The 19,344-nt window shown below is 48.7% G+C and overlaps 1 non-coding gene across 1 annotated transcript; it reads left to right on the top strand.

Moving 5' to 3' along the window:
- The first annotated feature begins 416 nt into the window (after window positions 1-416).
- LOC112428760 (U6 spliceosomal RNA) lies at window positions 417-522 on the top strand. Its single transcript, XR_003020810.2, has one exon. It is a non-coding gene; the product is annotated as a U6 spliceosomal RNA (small nuclear RNA).
- Window positions 523-19,344: the final 18,822 nt, after the last annotated feature.

Raw genomic sequence — 19,344 nt, 5'->3', positions numbered from 1 at the left:
GGGAATGCGGTTCGTTTGGGGCTGCATTTGTGACCTCTGCTGTCAAGTCAAGCCCAGGCAGGGGAGGAGGGGGCATCCCAGGCTCTCATCTGCCTGTTTGACAGCATATCTCAGTGGTTCTTAATTACCCTCCCAACTTTGAACTGTTTGGGACTTTGAATATCAGCCCTTGTTCCTGTTAAATTTTTAGGTTGAGCTTCTGGGTTCAGCTACTTATTCATCAGCAAATTAGCCAGTGCATGTTGCTAGTCATAGACACTTGTATTTACACTTTGTCCTGACTCTAATTTCAGGCCCTAGGAGTACGTATATGTAAAAAATTGTGTCTGCTCATGTAAGAAAACTACTGTGGAAGGGTGTTTACAATTGATTATCTTGTGTGTAAGGTTCTAAGATTATCTTCTAAAACCATAAATGTGCTCGTTTCAGCAGCACACAGACTAAAAAATGGGAACAATACAGAGATTAGCATGGCCCTTGTGCAAGGACGACAAAATTCATGAAGTGTTTCATATAGATTTTTAAAAGCCCATAAGTGGGAAAGTGGATGGCCCCCTTTAAGAGTATCGCTGTCGAGAGGGAACTGAATTTTAAAAACAAGCATGCAAGCAGACCTCAAGGTTAAAGGGTATGAAGCTGGTCTACGCACATATTCTTGCTCTGGATAGGAAGAGCAGCAGGAGCAAATGGGCTTCAGGGGGTTGGGGGCATGGAGGATTTGCCAAGCTGGTGCCAAGAATGGATGTAGGCACATGGTAAGGAGGGGCTGTGCCGGCCATGGGGGGCTTTGTAGACCACACCGAGGACTTGAACTTAATTTTCAAGGCCATAGGTCACCTCTGCAAGATTTTAAGCTGAACTGTGACATGTTTGTGTGCTTTAGAAATGTTTTTCTGGCTGTGATAATGGCTGCAGCAAGAGGTGAGGAGGGCCTGGATTCCTGTTGATAAACAGTAAGGACTGGGTTTGAGCAAGAGGCCAGTCCAGTTAGGAGTTGGTTGCGGAGGGGGAGCAGGGGGAGAAGGGGAGAAAGACGTCCCTGTGCAACTTGGGTGAGTGCGGGCATGGTGGAGCCTTTCCCAGAGATGGGGCACCGGGATGCGGAGAACCGGTGGGACCGTGCTCCTGGGAAGAAAGCGCAAAGGCAGTTTCACCAAGAGGGGAGGATTGGGGCTGGAAGAGGTGATGGCTGAGAGGGATAGAAAGTGCGTGCCGTCCCCTCTGTCCTGAGGCAGGATGCTGAAAACTGCAGCTGAGCAGAGGCACAGATTGAGGAGGTGGCCACGGCAGGCACCCATGGGAGAACTCTGGGGTAGAAGCCAAAAGTCTAGGCCTGTTCCATCCTGAGTCACCACATACCTTCGGCAAGGCACATTCTTTCTCTGCCTCAGTTTCCTCATCTGCAAAACCCAGGAGTTGAACCACATTGAGGGTTCCTCAAAGGAGATGGGCTGGTGAGGGGATGTCCTTGAGCCCCTGGAAACAATGTGCAAAATTGTGTGCCTATGTCCCCTTTTGCAGAGGGGCTGGCAGGGTCACCTGAGGAGGGAAGTGACATCAGATCTCATAGGCCACACCTGCAGTTGGAGACATGCTGGTAAAAATTGCTCTCTACATATGCCCAGGATGAGTCTCATCTCACCCAACCAGTTCCTGGAAGGCAGAGATCTAGGTCATAGGATGTGTCTCGACACCCCATGGGGGTCTTGCAATACCTGTGGAGCCACATGTGCTGGCATGGAGACGCCTCAGTACATCTGGGTCTTCTAGGAGAGACCCCGCCCCCTGGTCAGCCCAGGCACGTGCTCCCTACTGGAGCCCCTGGGACCTTCAAACCATGTCTCTCCCTTCTCCACCCTGCAAACTCCTGCTCCTTCACCGTGCAGCCTTTTCTGTTCCCTGGAGCAGCCCTGATTTCTCACTGCATTGGGATTTCCCAGATGAGGTGTCTGTACCTCATGCGCAGCCTACTTTTCACCTATCTGGGATGGAGGTCATTTGCATATTCCCTTCTCTTTCCTTCCTTCCTCTGCCACATGGGCCTATTTTTGGCAGGGGCCATGTCTTAGGCACTTCAGTGTCCCTAAGTGTCTCTCTTAGTGGCTGACACATAGTTGGTGCTCCATAAGAATTCCTGTAGTCTTCCTAACTTATGGAATGACTGCTAGCAAAGTATTTCCTGTTTCCAACCCAGGCTCCCCACTTACCCTGCTTCCCTGAGAGTTTCTGGGAAGATCAGCAGCAGCGGCCGGCACTTGCAGCATTTGCAGGGCCCCTCATGGGTCCTTTCCCACAGAGTCCCAGGATGATGAGCATGAAATGAGACCAATAAAAGATTGCAGAAATCTTGTTGGACCCACATCTAGGATGGAAAGCAATCTCCACGTCTGAAGCATGTTGGAGCAGGCCTTCCACCAAGCCCCTTAGTAAAAGGGTTGTATGTGTTGTGTCGAACAAACCTGGTTGACAGGCATTAGCATGCCCATTTTACAGATGTGGAAACGGAGTCTGAGAATTTACCAGCCTTGCTCAAGCTTCCACAGCTATGCCAATGCCGCCAGCGCGCCATCCCTGGGGTTGGAGTCAGGGCTTGTGGGGTGATGTTTCTCTCGGTCGTGAGCAGATGGGCTAGTGCCCTACCTGCCGGATCTCACCGTAGCTCACCCTCCCATACATCCCGTTAAAGGTCCAGCCAAGATCCACTTCCCTCCCTGGTTTTCTTGCCTGCGTTTTGCTCAATTCCTTCTCTTCATGCACCACAGGACGCACTCTGAGCAGGCGGGGAGGCCCGTGAGCCTGGCAAACAAGCTATTTGCTCTAGGAGGTGGGCTGCTTCTGAGGACAGCACAGGGTTTCCGGGACGGTGCTAAGGAAATCACCCACAACCTGGCTCCCTGGCTAAGCGACGATTGAGGTGGCCAGAAGAACTTAGAAGTAGCCCTCCAGTCTTGGGGGAAAGGCTGGAGGGCTAGAAAGAGAGCAAACTCTGTGACTGAGCTGTGGGAAGGCTGGCCAAAATCCCAGGGCCTTGCTGATGGCAGGCTGGCCGCCGGGGCACCCCCAGACGGGCCAACGGAGCCAAGCCAACAGCGGGGAGAGAGGCCTGCCCTCCCACACACACGTGGGAATGAGGGCTGCTGAGTCACTGCCCAGCTGGACGCAGCTCCCACAGAAGGCTGGAAAGAAGGCAGGAGAGTATTCCCAGCCAGGCTGGTGGCCTCAGGACACCCTGAAGTTAGCTGAGCCCTCTAAATGGGCCATGATAGCCCGGGCTGCCCCTGGCGCTCCTGAACTGAGGCATATTTGCCTGTTGCCGGCTTCTGGGGAGCTCCAACCAGGCCAACAGCCCTTCAGACAGGACATTGGATTAGAGGTCAGATCCCTGAACTTTGGAAAAAAACAATCCCAGGGCAAGTCACTTCATCTCCCACATCCTCACCTTTCCTCTCAGTTACATGGTAAGGCCGACAGAGAATATGGGAAAGGTCTTCACAGGTTGCCCTGCATATAATAGGATTCAGGCAGGCTAGTGGCTCTGCTCCACACCTTCCCCTGAGGAAGGGACGGCAGTGTGGCTCCCTCCTCCCCGGCCTCCCACCGTTCCCCGCTTTGCCAGTGTCATCCCTGCCATGTGCCCTTCTGAGCAACCAGGCCCCTCCCTGGAGGGCCAGGGGGAGTTCCTGGGGAGGAGTTCCTGGATTCCCAGTCACCTCCTGACCTGGGTCTGGCCGGGAATCCACCTTTCACCACGGGCAGTGGGCAGAGGAGGGCACCGGCCCTGCAGGCAGAGGCTTCTCTGCCCTCCAGCACCAGCAGCGCCCGCTGGGAGGCCCAGGTGTTGTGCAACTTGAGAAGCAGCTAAGCCAGTGGACCACTCTGCCAGGACAAGTATCAACAGGAAACCTCACTGCGCATCTAGTTCACATTCCAGGGGCACCGAGTCCAGCCCAGAGACACCGTAACAAGACACCACTCTGGCTGGGGTTGCCTGTGACACAAACCAATCTTTTATCTGCCATCTAAGCCTCCCAATTTGCATGCCAGTGACGTACCTTCCACCGCAGGGCGCTTTCCAAACCTTCTAGTGAGGTTGTGCGTCCTAAGCTCTGAGCAAACAGGGAGTGAGTGATCCTTTAGACACAGGAAGGCTTTGCTAATGGTCATCAGGCATGACGACCTTCAAGGGAGGGACTCGTCTGTAAGAAGCAGGGCCCCAGCAGAGGACCTGACACCAGTAGGCACCCAGGGAGCACTCAGTGGCAGTTCACTGAGCAAGTCACATCTCTGGGGATTAAAGAAAAGAAGGTGAAGCAGAATCTGGTTAAATGGGTCCCATGTGTGCTTGGAGAAACCCCCCCCATCTCTTTCTCTCTATCACATACGCACGGGCCCTCCCACTCCATGCACACATCACTGTATTATTTCTCATGATTGGAGCAGGATGCTGTGGCAATATGGAACTCAAGCCTTTTATCTCTCAGGCCCAGAATGGGAAAAGGACTTACTCAAAGTCACCCAGCAGATTAGTGACAGCACTTTTGCTGTTTATTATTTACTTTCCCATGTCCTGCCATTTCATTGCACAATTGTCCTCCTTCTCCATCCCACTCCCAGCCAAGTCCCTGCATCTGCTGCCCTCGCCACTAGTTTCCAGTGCTGTATTTGAAATGCTTAGGGAAAGGGTATCGCTGGCAGAGGGAAGAGCACGTGCAAGCTCCCTGAGGCAGCAGGGAGCAAGTGAGGTGAGCACCCCACCCCCGCCAGCGAGCACAACTCAGAAAAGGAGGGGACAGTGCGGGTGGGTGGGAGTCGGAATAAGATCCGACTTCATAAAGTTTGTTTCTGGATGCGGAGCTAGCAGCCCATGGGGCCAACCTGCTGCCTTCAGGCAGGTAAGTCTCTCTGCTTGTGACTAAGGAAGTCTCTGCAGTCCTGAGACACCAAGGATCTGGGCATGAGCCTGCTGGGATGTGGGATGGGGGCGTGTGTGTGAGAGAACCCACATCTCCTGCTTCCGAGGTCAGAGCACCAAGGAAGGCTTCCTGGAAGGGGCAGACTTTGTGTGGGGCCCAGAGGAGAGCTGTGTGAGCACCCTGGACGAGCTCTATGGATTTGGGTCAGGAGTGATGCAGGAGGTCACACCACAGGCATCTTCCTGGACTGAGCACAGCTGCCCCCATGTGTGCCTCAGGCATTGGGCCCAGCCTGATGTGTCTCAACAGGGTGGGGTTAGCCAGAGGCTGGCATGGGTGGGTGTTAGGGGAAACCAGCAGAGAAAAGGTGAGCCAGGGCTCCCTGACGTGACCTGAGAGATAACCCTGAGGTCAACCCATAGGGGCCCCAGGGAGGAAAGGTGAAGGGAGCCTGGCACCCTTGCTGGTTGTGAAGTGATGGCATCTGCTGTGGGTCTGGAGCAAACACACAGTTTGCCACAGACCCTGATCCTTGGGGACCCCGTGGTCAGTGCAACTGGAGTTCAACACACACACACACATGCACACACACACACATGCATGCATTGCATACTTACTATGGCCAGACACTGCCAGAAGTGGTGGAGCCTCTAGGAACTCAGAGTGTAGGGAAGACCCGTGCATTGCTCAGAGAACACAGGCAATAGAGTTTTGCTCGAGGAGTATTATTTTTAAAGTGCTACTGAAGCTCTCAGGAGGGAGAAAGGAATTCTGGTTGGAAAAGGCCAGGAGCAACTCTGGTTAGATGCAAATGAGACATGAGTTGGGGCTGAACCACCAGGGTGGGGAGGAGGTGGGGCGGGGCAGGCATTTCTGGCAGTGGGAACAGGTTAGGCTCCGAGCAAGGTGGAACAGGGAGGGGTCTCGTGTTCATGGAGCTGGAAACTGTGGTGAGGAGTGTAGGAGGTGAGGCTGTGCAGCTGAGAGGGAGGGTACCAGAGCTTTGTATTTTCCCGGCATCCTCTGTTGTAGGCCAAGCCTTCGCACCTTTGGGATCCATAGCCTCAAGACTTCTACATCTGGGAAGGATATTCAGGGGTGTCTGGATGCAGACTATCATTCTCAAACCCAGGCGTGCATCCAAAACCCCAAGGGGTCTGTTGAAACAGAGTCTCCCCTATATTCCCCCAGGGATTATGATTCAGTAGGCTGGGTGTAGGGCCTGTGAGTTTGCATTTCAAACTAGTTCCCAAGTGATGCTGATGCAGCTGTTTGGTCTGTGGACCACACTTTGAGTAGCACTGGTCTAGTTTGCTGCCATGGCATGCCCTGGGCAGTTCCTGTTGGGAGGTCTCATTCCACTTAACCCAGTTGTTTCTGGGACTGGGTTTGGGAGAAATGAAAGGGTACCCTGAGTGTCCCCATCTCCATGACCCAGACCAGGCTGTGACACTCAGTAAAGCCCCAGGTCACTTTGTGGATCAGGAGCAGTGACAACCATGTGAGAATGAAGTTTTCTCGCACTCTGGGAATGGGGCAGAGGAGAGGAGCTCTGGTCCCCAGTCTTCCATGCAGAACACTGGCAGGGAGTGCTTCAGAACCGGGAGGAAGGAGCCAGGAGGCCCAGTCAATTCATGTAGAGATGGGAGTGTGAGAAGAGGTGTGTATGTACGTGCACACGTGCAGCCCAATACCCATTGCAAAAAAGAACTCAGGTTAGTTACGACCCTGGGCAAGTCTCTTCCTTTATCTCAGGGTCATTTTCCTCCTCTGGAAAAAATAAGGGAGTTGGATTAGATGGTTCCTTCTGAGAAAGACAGATCTGAGAGACTGCCCTGGTAACAACGTCATCATCTGATTAGCACTCAATTTAAAACAGCTAATAGACATCTAACATTTTGCAAGCCTTGGCAATTACTGGGCAGAGCTGGAGCAGAAGCTTCATCTGTGGGGACCAGCCCATATATGAGGGTGTCATCAGCCACTCAGGGGACCTTCAGCATGAATAACATTGCCCCGAGGAAGCTTGTAATGCAAAACAACAGCAGCTCTTTCCCCAGCAGCTCCCCAAGGGTCCTCTGAGGCAGTTTTCTTGAGTCCCTGCCGGGCTAAGGGAGAGCTGTCTCAGGGGTTCTGCCGAAGCTGGCAGAGGCCGGCCCCTCTCCCCACTTTCCCCCAGGACTCTGCCTGCTGACACTAGTGCAATTACAGCATCCTTCTGAGAGGCTGACAAGGAAAACGAAGGCTCTGACACAGAAGAGAAGGACCCCCAGAGAGCCCCTGGGCTGTGGAGGCATCAGGAAGGGCAGACACAGGCAAGGCAGTCAGCCCTGGATTGAATCTAAGTCCTACCTTCACGAGCTGTGTGAACCTGCACAGCATACTTGACCTCTCTGAGTCTCAATTTTGTTATCTACAAAGACATCCTCCTGGTTGGTTTTGAGAATTGGCTAAAATGACAGAAATGCAATTATTTTGGAGAAACAAAACAATTAAATCTACTGAAGCCTTCAATGGTGCCATGTTGTAGATGAAAGCGGTGGTTAAGGGCATGGCATGTGGCATCTCAGACCTGAGTTTGGGTCTCAGCTACTTGCTGTGTGACCCTGGGAACCTCACTTACCCTCTCTGAGCCTTCATGTCTTCATCTGTGTGATGGGAATATTTATGGCATTTTCCCCAAAAGGCTAACAGAATGAAAATTAAAAGAGGAGAGCATGTACAAACTGCCTGGCTCATAATAGTCCTTAAAAAGTTGTTCTTCTCGTACTCCCCAGGCAGCCTCGCCTAGGAGAGAGGGTGGCACTGCCGTTATCCACAGCCAAGCGCCCGCCTCAGCTGTGTGTCACCATGCCGCCCTGGGCAGGCCTGGCCAGGCTGAGGGGCACAGACAAGCCCACAGCAGGCTGCCCGCCCAGTGGTTAGCTCAGGAAAGCCTCAAATTATACAATTTATGAAACCCAATCCAGTTTTCCGACTGGAACGTGTGATTAGAGAGATTACACATTCACTGTTGCAATTATGGTAATGTTGATGTGTGGACAGATAACTGGCAGCAGGGCTGTTCTGAACTGTCTATTTATAGGCTGAAGATGCTTGCTATCTCAAGGCAGACATATGGGCCATAAAGGCAGGCGACAAAAAACAGGAGGGGGAGAGCAAGCCTCCCCCGGAATGAAAAGACACCAAAGGAAGCCATAATTAGGGCTGGGATCGGCTTATGTAAATCAGGTAATACTTTCAAAACAGAGATGAGATCTGGTTTTAATAAAGCGCATTGGAACAAATGGTGGAATAATGACTTAATAAATCTAAATACAAATATTTTGTTCCGTCTCCAAAATGAACAGCCCTGGCATCTGCCGAGCCTGGGCCTGGGCGAGGGGGCGGCACCGTAGTGTTACTGTATTCTTTCACTCCCTCAGCAGGCTCGAAGATTTTAATTTTTAGCCTTCTGCTAAATTACATGGGCTGTCAGTCAACTGTGGGAGATATTTTGAGTAGGGAGATTTATACAAACACACAGAGCACACTCGGAAGACTCCGCACAATATCTTTTACACCGGCCGGGATGTAAATCACAGGTTGTTGGGAGTCCGATTACAGCTCTTCCGGAAATAGACTGCAGAGAAAACATTCAGTAGCAGGAGGAATCTGGTGGCCCTCTTTGGTGCCCCCTCACCCCAGTAGTAATCAGAAAAGCTCTTTGCTTGTTCTTTTTAGTACCTTTTCCCACCACTTCCCATCCCAACTCCATCCTCCTTCCCATCCCAACTCCAAATACACACACACACACACACCCCTCTACCTGTAGGTCAGGTTTGGCCCATGTGCTAAGGATTTGCAACCTCTATGCAAACCCATGGCACACGGCCCAAAACCGACCCACAGGTGTGTGTGTGTGTTTTGCTCCGCTAAACAAGGTTGGCCTGAACACAGGGCAATTTAAAAAAATTAATGCAGATATTTTGAAATCAAGACATTCCCCATAAAATGTATATTTCCAGCTTCTCCTGATAGATCTGAAAATCTAGCCAGCAACATGCAGTTTGCTGTCCTGCATGGTGACAGTGAGCTGGAACTGAAGATGTCAGGTGAGTGTGGCTTCCACTGCTCCTCACTGCCCCGCAATCCCTGTGCTCCACCTGCTTTAATTATGTTGTCTGCCTGGTCTCCAAGGCCATGACATTTTTGACCACTGGTATAAATTCATCCTTTTTTACACATGATGGTCTGTGGCTCAGGAAATGTAATTGAAAATCACAAATAATGGATGCATAAATCACTAATGCATACATTATTATGCACTCAAAGCTGGATTTATTAAATAAGAAAAGTGAAGACAATATAATATATAATAATATTAATGTAAAATTAATGTCACAGATACATACGCGTGTGTGTGTGTATATATACGTGTGTGTGTGTGGAGAGAGAGAGAGAGAGAGAGAGAAGGGAGGTTTCAATGATTCTTGCTTGGGAAAGACTGTTCTTTATTCCATTCTAGTCTATTTCATCTTTTTCAATAGATTCTGGTTGTCACACTGATGTTTTTAACTTGACAGAATTAAAAGATGGTAACTTTATGTCAGTCCCTTATATTTTACTGATCTGTGAAATCCTACGGCATGGGTATTCCTCGCCCCAGTTTTGAGATACTTGTAGATTCTCAGAATTGGAAGACAGCTCTGAGGGCATCCACTCATCATCATCCATCCATCCTTACATACATCTGCCTGTGTGTCCCTCCATCCACCATTCATTGATACCTGTTCATCCATGTGTTCACACATTTGTACAACTGTCCATATATACATACATACATACATCTGCTTGTCTATCCATTCATACATCTGTTCAGCTGTCCATCCATCCACCTACCTACCCATCTATCCATTCACCCAACTGTCCAATGCCCAGAGCTCCCCTTCCTGCTAGTCTGCCCTCTCCATGTAGACATCCAGTAAGTCTTCCTGTTCTGGTCAGCTCCGGGTGTTAGAGAGTTCTTCCTATGGAAACCTGTGTCCTCACTGAAACGCATGTCCCTGTGACTTCCAGCTGACAGTCTGCTTGAGGGCTTTGCAAATATTCAAACCTCATACCTCTGTCAACTCCTTAACAGAACTCTCTATCCTCCCTCCTCAAGCTTCATCGCTCAACAAAGGCCACTAGTCTTTTCTTCTCCTGGACAGATTCCTTGGAGCCCTTCCATGAATCCGTCTGCAACAGGAATTTGGAACTTCTTGGTCAGGCTCCTTGTTCTTCCTCATGATGGCATTTCACTGTGGGGCCCCGAGCATCCCAGAGTTTAGTGGGCATTCTGCTCTCTCACCATGGATGTTGTTTCTATGGCCTTATTTGGGGTCTGGATGTCCTCATCTCACTGGTGACATGTGGGTTGTCAGGTCCCCCAAGCCTGCTAGTTATTTTCACACATACCGCTAATTTCCCATGTGGACATTGACAGTGACCATGGACTCAGTTGAAAAAGTGCTTTTTGGGGGTTTTGTTTTCCTGCCAGAAGGGATTAAAAGTATTTCCTCCTGTTAAACATTATTTCCAACCACTCGCCACCAATGTTAACATCTTCAACAAGACCTGGCCTTATGTAGCATGAAGTGGTTGGCTTCCCTACAAGGAGGAATGTCTGGGTCTGAGAAGGCCTCTCCACGCCCCAACCCCCAATACTTCTCTTGTCTGCAGGTGAAGCTTGGCGTTTCCCCATGAGCACATCATTGATTTTGTAAGGCTTTGGGCCTGGTTAGGATACTCATGTCCCCTTGAATGGGAGGTGGGTTTACACCTTGCTCTATTCTTGGTCATTTATGCCACTTGTGGGGAGATGAAGGTTTTTAAGGTCAAAGTTTGATAGAAGGTGAAAGAGAGCTGCTAGAAAGGCCTGGTCTTGAGCTGGGGTGGGAAAATAGACAAAATGGAGAGCACAAAGTTCAACTTCATTCTTTTGCCTTAAATGAGATTGAGATGGTTCCCTCAACACTCAGTGAATCTTGTGATTTTAAGTGCTCATTGTATAATGCCACCGCTTCCCGGAGGCTCTGCCTTCCTCATAGCACGCTAAGGTCCTTGGCTTCTCTTGCGTTCCTCTCTGAGCCTCACTCGGGCCTGGTGCTCCTTTTTCACACATTCCTTGACTAGGACCAGATGCTCCATGGAGACTCAGCCCTGGTCTTCCTATGGGCTGCACTCCGAGATGCACGCCGAATCACCAGCAGCTGCCTCAGGGCCCCCTGTGACACTGATGAGCCAATCAACGTGTTTGTTTATGTGCCCACAGTGGTGGGAGGGCCTTTTGTGAAGGGGAGAGGCAACTGGGCGTGACTAGAAGGATGTGTTCAGACATCCAAGGGTGTGTATGCTGGGACCAGAAACACTTCCCTTCCTGGGATACAGGAAGGGTTGGTGGGGGAGTTGGAACTGCTGGAAGACATTCCAGGCACAGCACGGGATATGACTTGTGAGCAGGATGGAGCTCAGAGACAGGAAGGAGATTGCCACAGTCAATTTTATGTATCAACTTGACTAGACCAAGAGATGCCCACATAGCTGGTAAAACATGACTGCTGGATGTGTCTGTGAGGGTGTCTGGAAGAGATTAGCATTGGAATCCATAGACTGAGTAAAGATGATTGCCCTCACCAACACCAATGCAGATGGGCATCGTGAGGGCCTCTGAGAACCTGGTTACAACAAGAACCGGAGGAGGGGTGAATGTGCTCTCCGCTTCAGCTGGGACATTCATTTCCTCCTGCCCTCATACAACCGTGCTCCAGGTCCTCAGGCCTTCAGACTTAGCCTAGGACCAACAGCATCGGCCCCACAATTCTCAGGCTTAGGACTCAAACTGGGACTTATCCCACTGGTTCCATTCTCAGGCCTCTGGACTCAGATTGAATTACTTCACTGACTTTTCTTGGCCTCCGGCTTGCTGACGGCAGACCGAGGGACTCAGCCTCCGTAGTCCCGTGAGCAGATCCCTCATCATAAATCTCATTTTATATATCTCTGTACGTCCTGCTGGTTCTGTTTCTCTGGAGAACCTGACTAGCACAGCGAGAGATAGACAGATGGAGGGGGTGATGGTGGGAAGGGTGGCAGTGTGGAATGGGTCTGAGTGAACTAGCAGGTTCAGAACAGCTATTAATGATGACTCTCGTATCTCAAGCACTTCCTATATGTCAGACACTGGGCTGACTGCTTAATATAAGTAATCTAATTTTACCCTCCCTGCAGATGTTTAGGAGTGACAGGATGAAACTGATTTCCTTATTTACTTGGGAATATTCACATATAAGCTACCCTATCTTCTTCCAATAAAGAGAATTCTGAATATACCCTCTGAACTTACCTCCTCCAACCTTCTCCTAAAGTGGAGGGAGGGGTAGGCAAGGGGAGGAGAAGAGTCCTGTGTACACGGCACTGCAGGGAGTACTTCATGATCACACAGTGTGAGATGCTTCAGAGCAACTGGGGAGATGGCAAGAGGATTGGGAGTGGAGAAAGCAATATTGCAGGGGAAAGTTATTGTGTATAATTTGAGAGTTTCTAGTAAAAATGGAATTCCTTCTCAATTATTTTTGGCTGCAGAATTGGACTAGACCACATGGGGCCCTGGATTTATAAAGGTTACATAGTTATGATTGTCTTTATTTATAGATGAGGCAACAAATGCTAAGAAAAGTTAAGTGATTTCCTCAAGGCCACGCTGCTAGAAGTGATGAAGACAGGACTTGAACATGGGCTGCCTGCCTCTGCACAATGCACTTGCTCTCTCTGCTGCATATTTCCCGGGGCTAAATAAGTACGAGAAACATGTCCTCATAGATGTTTAGACACAGAAGGGACACAGAACCATCCCTCCCAACTGTTTGGTCAGTAGAGAAACCAAGGACCAGAGGAAGGGAGTGACTGGCCCAAAGTCGGACATGGAATGCGACATCAGGAAGACCCCAGCTTTCTGCCCTAATGAGTGTGATTCTCTGTGCTGAGGGCTTACCATGAAGCAGACACTGTGCCTAGGGCTTTATAAGCAACATCTATTTAATCTCTAACAGTTCTCAGAGGCAGGTATCACTATCCCCATTTTATAGAACAGGAAACATAGTGGCTTGCCTGCATTCATACAGCTCAGAGATAGCAAGGCTGGAATTTGAAACCCGGCCTCTTTGACTCAAACCCATGCTTATCAACAGCTCTTTCCCCCCTCTGGCTTTCTTGCTTATGGTTACTAACATAATAGAATGCTTTTGGTTCTCTAATTTCAATGTCTAAAACAAAATTATACTCTATTTATAGTCAGGTCAAACATCTAGGTAGAAACAAACACTTTTCATGCAGAATTTGAAATTGTTTGTAATTATTTTCAGAGAGGAAGGATGGGGAAGGTTGGGGTGTAGATGGCGAGGGACTTGCCTGCTGGGTGAGGTTTCTTAACCAGTGATGCAGAACTGAACAGAGAGAGGCCTCTGGGAGTTTATTTGGTTCTTCTTCTCCCACTGGAATCATGTTGACAAGTTCATTCCTACTGTAAGGTGGGTGATTGACCTCTGCTTTACCCTGAGGAAGCTGGACACCAATACTGACACACGTGTGCGTGAATGCAGATTTTATTTATTGGACTGTACCATGTACAAAAAAGCACATAGACATGTGCACAGCACACATAGGCCATTTCATTGCCTCATCTCTGAAAGAGCAGATGGGCTGGATGAGCTCACAAAAAGCTCCAAGTTAAGGTAGAAATGGATGTGCCTTTAGAGAGGGGTAGATAAAGGGAGAGAGAAGACTCAGAGGACCAAGTCGTCATATCCAGCTGAGAAATCTGGAGGACTTCCTGGATGAAGTGAGATTTTTTATCTGGATCTTAGAAGAAGAGAAATTCCTCGGCTATCAGAGATGGGGAGAGGTGGATAGTGCAGATTTAGGGATTCTCCATGTATGTGTATATTTCTTCCTTTAAAATATTTTCTTCTCTACCTTTTAGTTAAAAATCCATCAACAAAATTCCTTCAAGTGCTTTTGTCACCCTAAATTCTCTGATCTTTTTTTTTCCTTTGCTGAAGTTTATTGTTGATTTCTTGTGAAATAAATCATAATTGCCTACTGTCACAACATGAGAAGCACTTGACAGGCATCTATCCTGAGACATCACTCAATGCCTGTCTCAGCCAGCTGGCTCTGGGGCTGGGGAGGCAAGGGGAAGAGTCCAGCAGCCAGGCTGAGGGTCCCAGGGCCCCCAGATCACTCCCCATCATCAGGCAGGAAGTCCCTTCCCCTGGCATGCCCTGTAGCAGGAGAACAGACACATGCTACAAGGGTGCGTTGACAAACTCCCACTCCTAAAAAAAAGGCTATTTGAACAGCCCAAATTCCCATTCTCCTCCTGGGCAATTGGCAGTTTGTAAACCCCAATCACCAGATGACAAATTATTATAGGGAATGATCAATACATTTTTTCAGTAGAGTTGGCATTTGGGGAAAACAGACTGACATGCAAAGAGACAGTCTTGGAAGTATTAATGTGCAGAGTCTACCAATTAATCAATAAGTAAATATTTCTTGAGTGCTTATGTGGATAAAAAGGAAGCATTGTACAGTAATAAAGAGGGCTGGCTATGAAGTCAGATGGATCTGGGTTTGAATCCTTGATCCACACTGGGGAGGTGTAACCCTAGGCAGGTTGCTCAACCACTGTGCACCTCAGTTTTCCTGTTTATAATGTGAGGATGCTATTCCTGCCTACTTTCTGAGATTATTATCAGGATTAGACAAGATAATGGGCTTGCATTTCAAAATAGCTACAGGAGAGAATTTTAATTGTTCTCATCACAAAGTAATGATAAAAATTTCAGGTGATGGATATGCTAATTAGCCTGATTTGATCCTTTCATAATATATACATGTATCCAAATATCACATTGTACCTTACAAGTATATACAATTACTATTTGTCGATTAAAAATAAGATAAAACATTAAAAAAAGATAACGTAATAAAGGTGGACAGTTCCTGGCCTGTGATGTGCTCAGTAAATGCTGCTGCTGTGGTTGATGTCATTGTACTTGGGCTCCGTGGGGAGTTCAGGAGAGGACAGAGTTTGCAGCCTGCCAACGTCTAAAATCAAGCTGGAGAGACCAAACACTGACATCACAGAAAATGGTAGAAAGCATCAAGTTAGAAGTGTTTTGATTCTGATTGTGGATGCAACAGAAGCTTTGGAAGCAGTTGCTCATTCTGTGTGGCTGGATCGATCAGGGGAAGCTTCTGGAGAAAGCAGAGACTGCCTGGGAAGATCTTGAAGGGAAACATCCACTGAGCACCTGTGACAGGTTGGCTGCTTCCAGGAGCTCTTCAAGGGAAGTGTCGTGCAATCTCCATTTCACCCATGGAGAAGCTGAGGCTTAGAAAGGTTGAATCAGAGAGTTAGGAAACAGTGGGGTCCTGGTCAATCAGTTTATGGGGTTTCCATGATACTCCAGGCTGGTGTATAGGGTGCTGGAGAAGGTGTCCAGATCAGAAGTCTTAGAGTCATCGTTTTCCTGTTGCTACCACCTTTAAGCAAGCCAGCACCATCAGCTCTCTGCCCTGGGTTCTTGCAGTGGCCTCTAGGATCTACCCCAACTGCCCACTCTTAACAGAGCAGCCAGAGTGAGTGTACCAGCTGGGCCCTGGAACGCTCCAAAGGGGAGTGTTTCATGAAGTCTCCATTAGCCAAGAAACCTGCCCAGAAACTCCTGAGGCAACTGGGACCCAGCAAGAGCTGGAGCTGTCAGAGGGGCCACCCACAGCAGCTGTGCCTCCAGTTGAAGGATACTGCCACCACCAAGACAATGAGCACTCCAACTGTTCTCTCCCCATGCCCTCCAATCTCCTGCCACAGCTGCCCCTGGCTGAACCCAGCTGGAAGCCAGAGGGCAAAGGAGCTTGAATAGTATTGTCAAAGCAAACTTAGTAAGATGTTAAGGAAGCTTAAGCCGTAGGCCTCTCACTTGCAGGTTTTCGTTTGTTTGTTTGTTTAGTTTTTATTTTATTTTATTTTATTTTATTTTTAAATTTTTTTTTTTTGAGATGGAGTCTCGCTGTGTCGCCCAGGCTGGAGTGCAGTGGCGCGATCTCGGCTCACTGCAAGCTCCACCTCCCGGGTTCACGCCATTCTCCCGCCTCAGCCTCCGAGTAGCTGGGACTACAGGCGCCCGCCACCATGCCCGGCTAGTTTTTTTTTGTATTTTTAGTAGAGACGGGGTTTCACCATGTTAGCCAGGATGGTCTCGATCTCCTGACCTCGTGATCCACCCGCCTCGGCCTCCCAAAGTGCTGGGATTACAGGTTTGAGCCACCGCGCCCGGCCTATTTTTATTTTTTGAGCTAGAGTTTCACTCTTGTTGCCCAGGCTGGAGTGCAATGGCACAATCTCGGCTCATTGCAACCTCCACCTCCCAACCTCAGGTGATCCACCCGCCTCGGCCTCTCTCTTTTTTTTTCTTTTTTTTTTTTGGAGATGGATTGTCACTCTATTGCCCAGGCTAGAGTGCAGAGGCGTGATCTTGGCTTACTGCAACCTCTGCTTCCTGGGCTCAAGCGATCCTCCCACCTTAGCCACACAGGTAGCAGGGACTAGAGGCATGTGCCACATGCCCAGCTAATTTGTTTGTTTGTTTGGTAGACACAGAGTTCCACCATGTTGCCCAGGCTGATCTTGAACTCCTGGCCTCAAGCGATCCACCTGCCTCAGCCTCCAAAAGTGCTGGGATTACAAGCCTGAGCCACCACACCCAGCCTCTTTTTTTCTTTTTTAAAACAAGGCCACCTAAATTGTTTAAACTTTAAGCCTCCCCAAATCTGGATCTGCTCTGGGATGCAATTGTCCCAGACCCATCGGTCTCCTGGGACTCTGAGCAGGGTAGAGGGGATCTGATGAGCAGTGGGGAATTTGTGATCGAGACCTTCTTTTAAAAATCCAAGTTGTATTTTGCTACTTCTCTTCTTAAAACCTTCTAATTATTACTTGGAAAAAGCCAAGGACCTTACTATGCCTACCAGGCCCTACACAGCAGAGCGGTGTCCTCCTTTCCCCTCCTCCCTGAATCCCTCTTGCTCATACGGCCCCCACCATGCGGGCCTCCTCGATTTTCCCCAGTGAGCCAGACATGCTCCTGGATCCTTGCTCTACTGCAGCCTGGAGTTCTCTTTCCCAGCTTGTGCTTACGGCTTTCAACTCCTGGTTCCGAAGTCATCTTCCTCGGGAGACTTCCCTGACCTCTGCGTTGAAATTGGGATGCCTCATCCCTGCTTTATTTTTCTCCACAGCACTCATCATCTTCTAATTATTCCAGGTACTGTGTTTATTTGTTTCGTTTCTTACCTGTCTCCCCTCACTCCATTGTTGGCTCCAGGAGGGCAAAGATTTGTCTATTTCATTCACTCCTGCATCCCCAGTGCCTGGAATAGTACCTGGCTCATAGTTGGCACTCCATAAATGGTAGTAGAATTAGGTGCTCAGTAAATGGTGGCTGCGTAAATAAATAGACTGATGAAGGAGGGACAATGAGACAAAGTTTCTGGGTCTGGTGGGAGGACAGATGCACAAGACCCAAGGCTTTCAGGGCAGCAGGACTCCTGATCTTGTGGCTGGAGTGCCACAAAGGGCATGTGGGGGAAGCCCAGGACTCCAGCTCAGGCACTTTGACACTGAAGACTGGGTCTTTTCTATCAACGTTTCTCAGACTCACCCATGCTCTGGGGGTGGTGCTTCAGGGAAGAAGAGGGAGTCCACCTGCTCCAGGCAGAACAGATCTGTTTGGACTTGTTTTATATGTAAGGTTTTCAAGAACTGTTTTATTTGAAGAAAGGTCTCTGGTTCAGAAAGGATTGAGCCCTCTATGATGCCTTGTCATCTCTTGAAGAGGGTGTCCCAAGGTGAGGTGACACGGCACAAACAAAATCCTGAAGGAGAGGCAGGGGAGATCGAGTAAAGCTCCCCAGTGTGGCCGAAGCCTGTGGAAAACCCAATTACGGGGATGGCAGGCTAAGCACGGGCCTCCAATGCCAAGGAGTTTGGACCAGATGCAGAAGGCACTGAGGAGCTTTGTGGATTTTTAAGGAGGGAGATGTGAGAGAAGCAGCTGCTTGAGAAGACAGGGCTTGGCATTGCTATACAAGATTGGATATCCAGCCGAGAGGACAGGGCAGGAGCTTAGAAACAGTGAGGGATGTAGGGGACAACAGAGGTAATGGAGAAGAAGGGGCCCATCAGTATTTCCAGGGACTCCCCTAAAGGTGCTTCAGAGCACCCTGGTGCCCAGACCTGTTCTGGGCTGTGTCTTTTGGATTCTGCTCTACCCTTGGTATCACCTGCCTTTCCCTCGCTTCTGAATATTGAGCAAACAGAAGTATAAGACCAGGGCCAGGACTAGAGCGTGCCTCATGCACAAAACTTAAAAGGAACCAGAAAAATTTAGTGATCAATAAAAATAAAATGTAAGTGAAAAATTTTATAAACATCACAATTAATGCAAACAAAATATCAAAATTTCAAATAAAGACAGGAATCAGAAGCAACCGAGATGTCCTTCAGTAGGTGGATGGATGAATAAACTGTGGTACATCCAGACAATGGAATATAATTCAGCCATAAAAAAATGAGCTACCAAGCCACAAAAAGACATGGAGGAACCTGAAATACACATTGCTAAGTGAGAGAAGCCAATCCGAAAAGGCTACGGACTGTATGATTCCAACGATAAGACATTCTGGAAAAGGCAAAACTATGGAGACAGTGAAAAGATCAGTGGTTGCCAGGGGTTGGGAACGGGGGAGAGGAGAAAGGGATGAATAAGTGAGATCAGGGGACTTTTAGGGCAGAGGAACTATTCTGCATGGTGCTATAATGGTAGAGGCAGGTCATTATAAATTTACCAAACCCACAGAATATACAACCCCAAGAATGAACCCTAATGTAAACCATGAACTTTAGTTACTACTCACGTATCAATACTAGTCAATGCTATTGATACTAATCAATATCAATTCTAATGTGCCAATACATACATTACAATACATTCATGAATTGAATGCATTTGATTGGATGCATGGGAACTTTGTAGTTCCCATTTAATTTTTCTGTAAATTTAAAACTGCTCTAAAAGAATTGTCTATTAATTTTAAAACATCAAAATTAAAGGAAAAAGAAATCCACGCTGAATAAAATATCACAATTTCAAATAAAGATAGGACTCCTGGCCAGGATTAAGGTGAGAGATGTGAGGCACTTATTTTCAAACCTGTGCAAGTATAGGGCCCAATTCTGCACTTCCTGAACTGTGAGAGTCTTTAGAAGCCTCCTAGCCCAATCCTTGTGTTTTACTGATACAAGAGATGCTGAGGCTGGGATAAGGAGGGAGGGTTGCCAATCTCA

Source organism: Macaca nemestrina, chromosome 7, assembly GCF_043159975.1.
Source record: "Macaca nemestrina isolate mMacNem1 chromosome 7, mMacNem.hap1, whole genome shotgun sequence".
NCBI lineage: Eukaryota > Metazoa > Chordata > Mammalia > Primates > Cercopithecidae > Macaca > Macaca nemestrina.
This window is presented reverse-complemented; position numbering and strand designations above follow the sequence as displayed.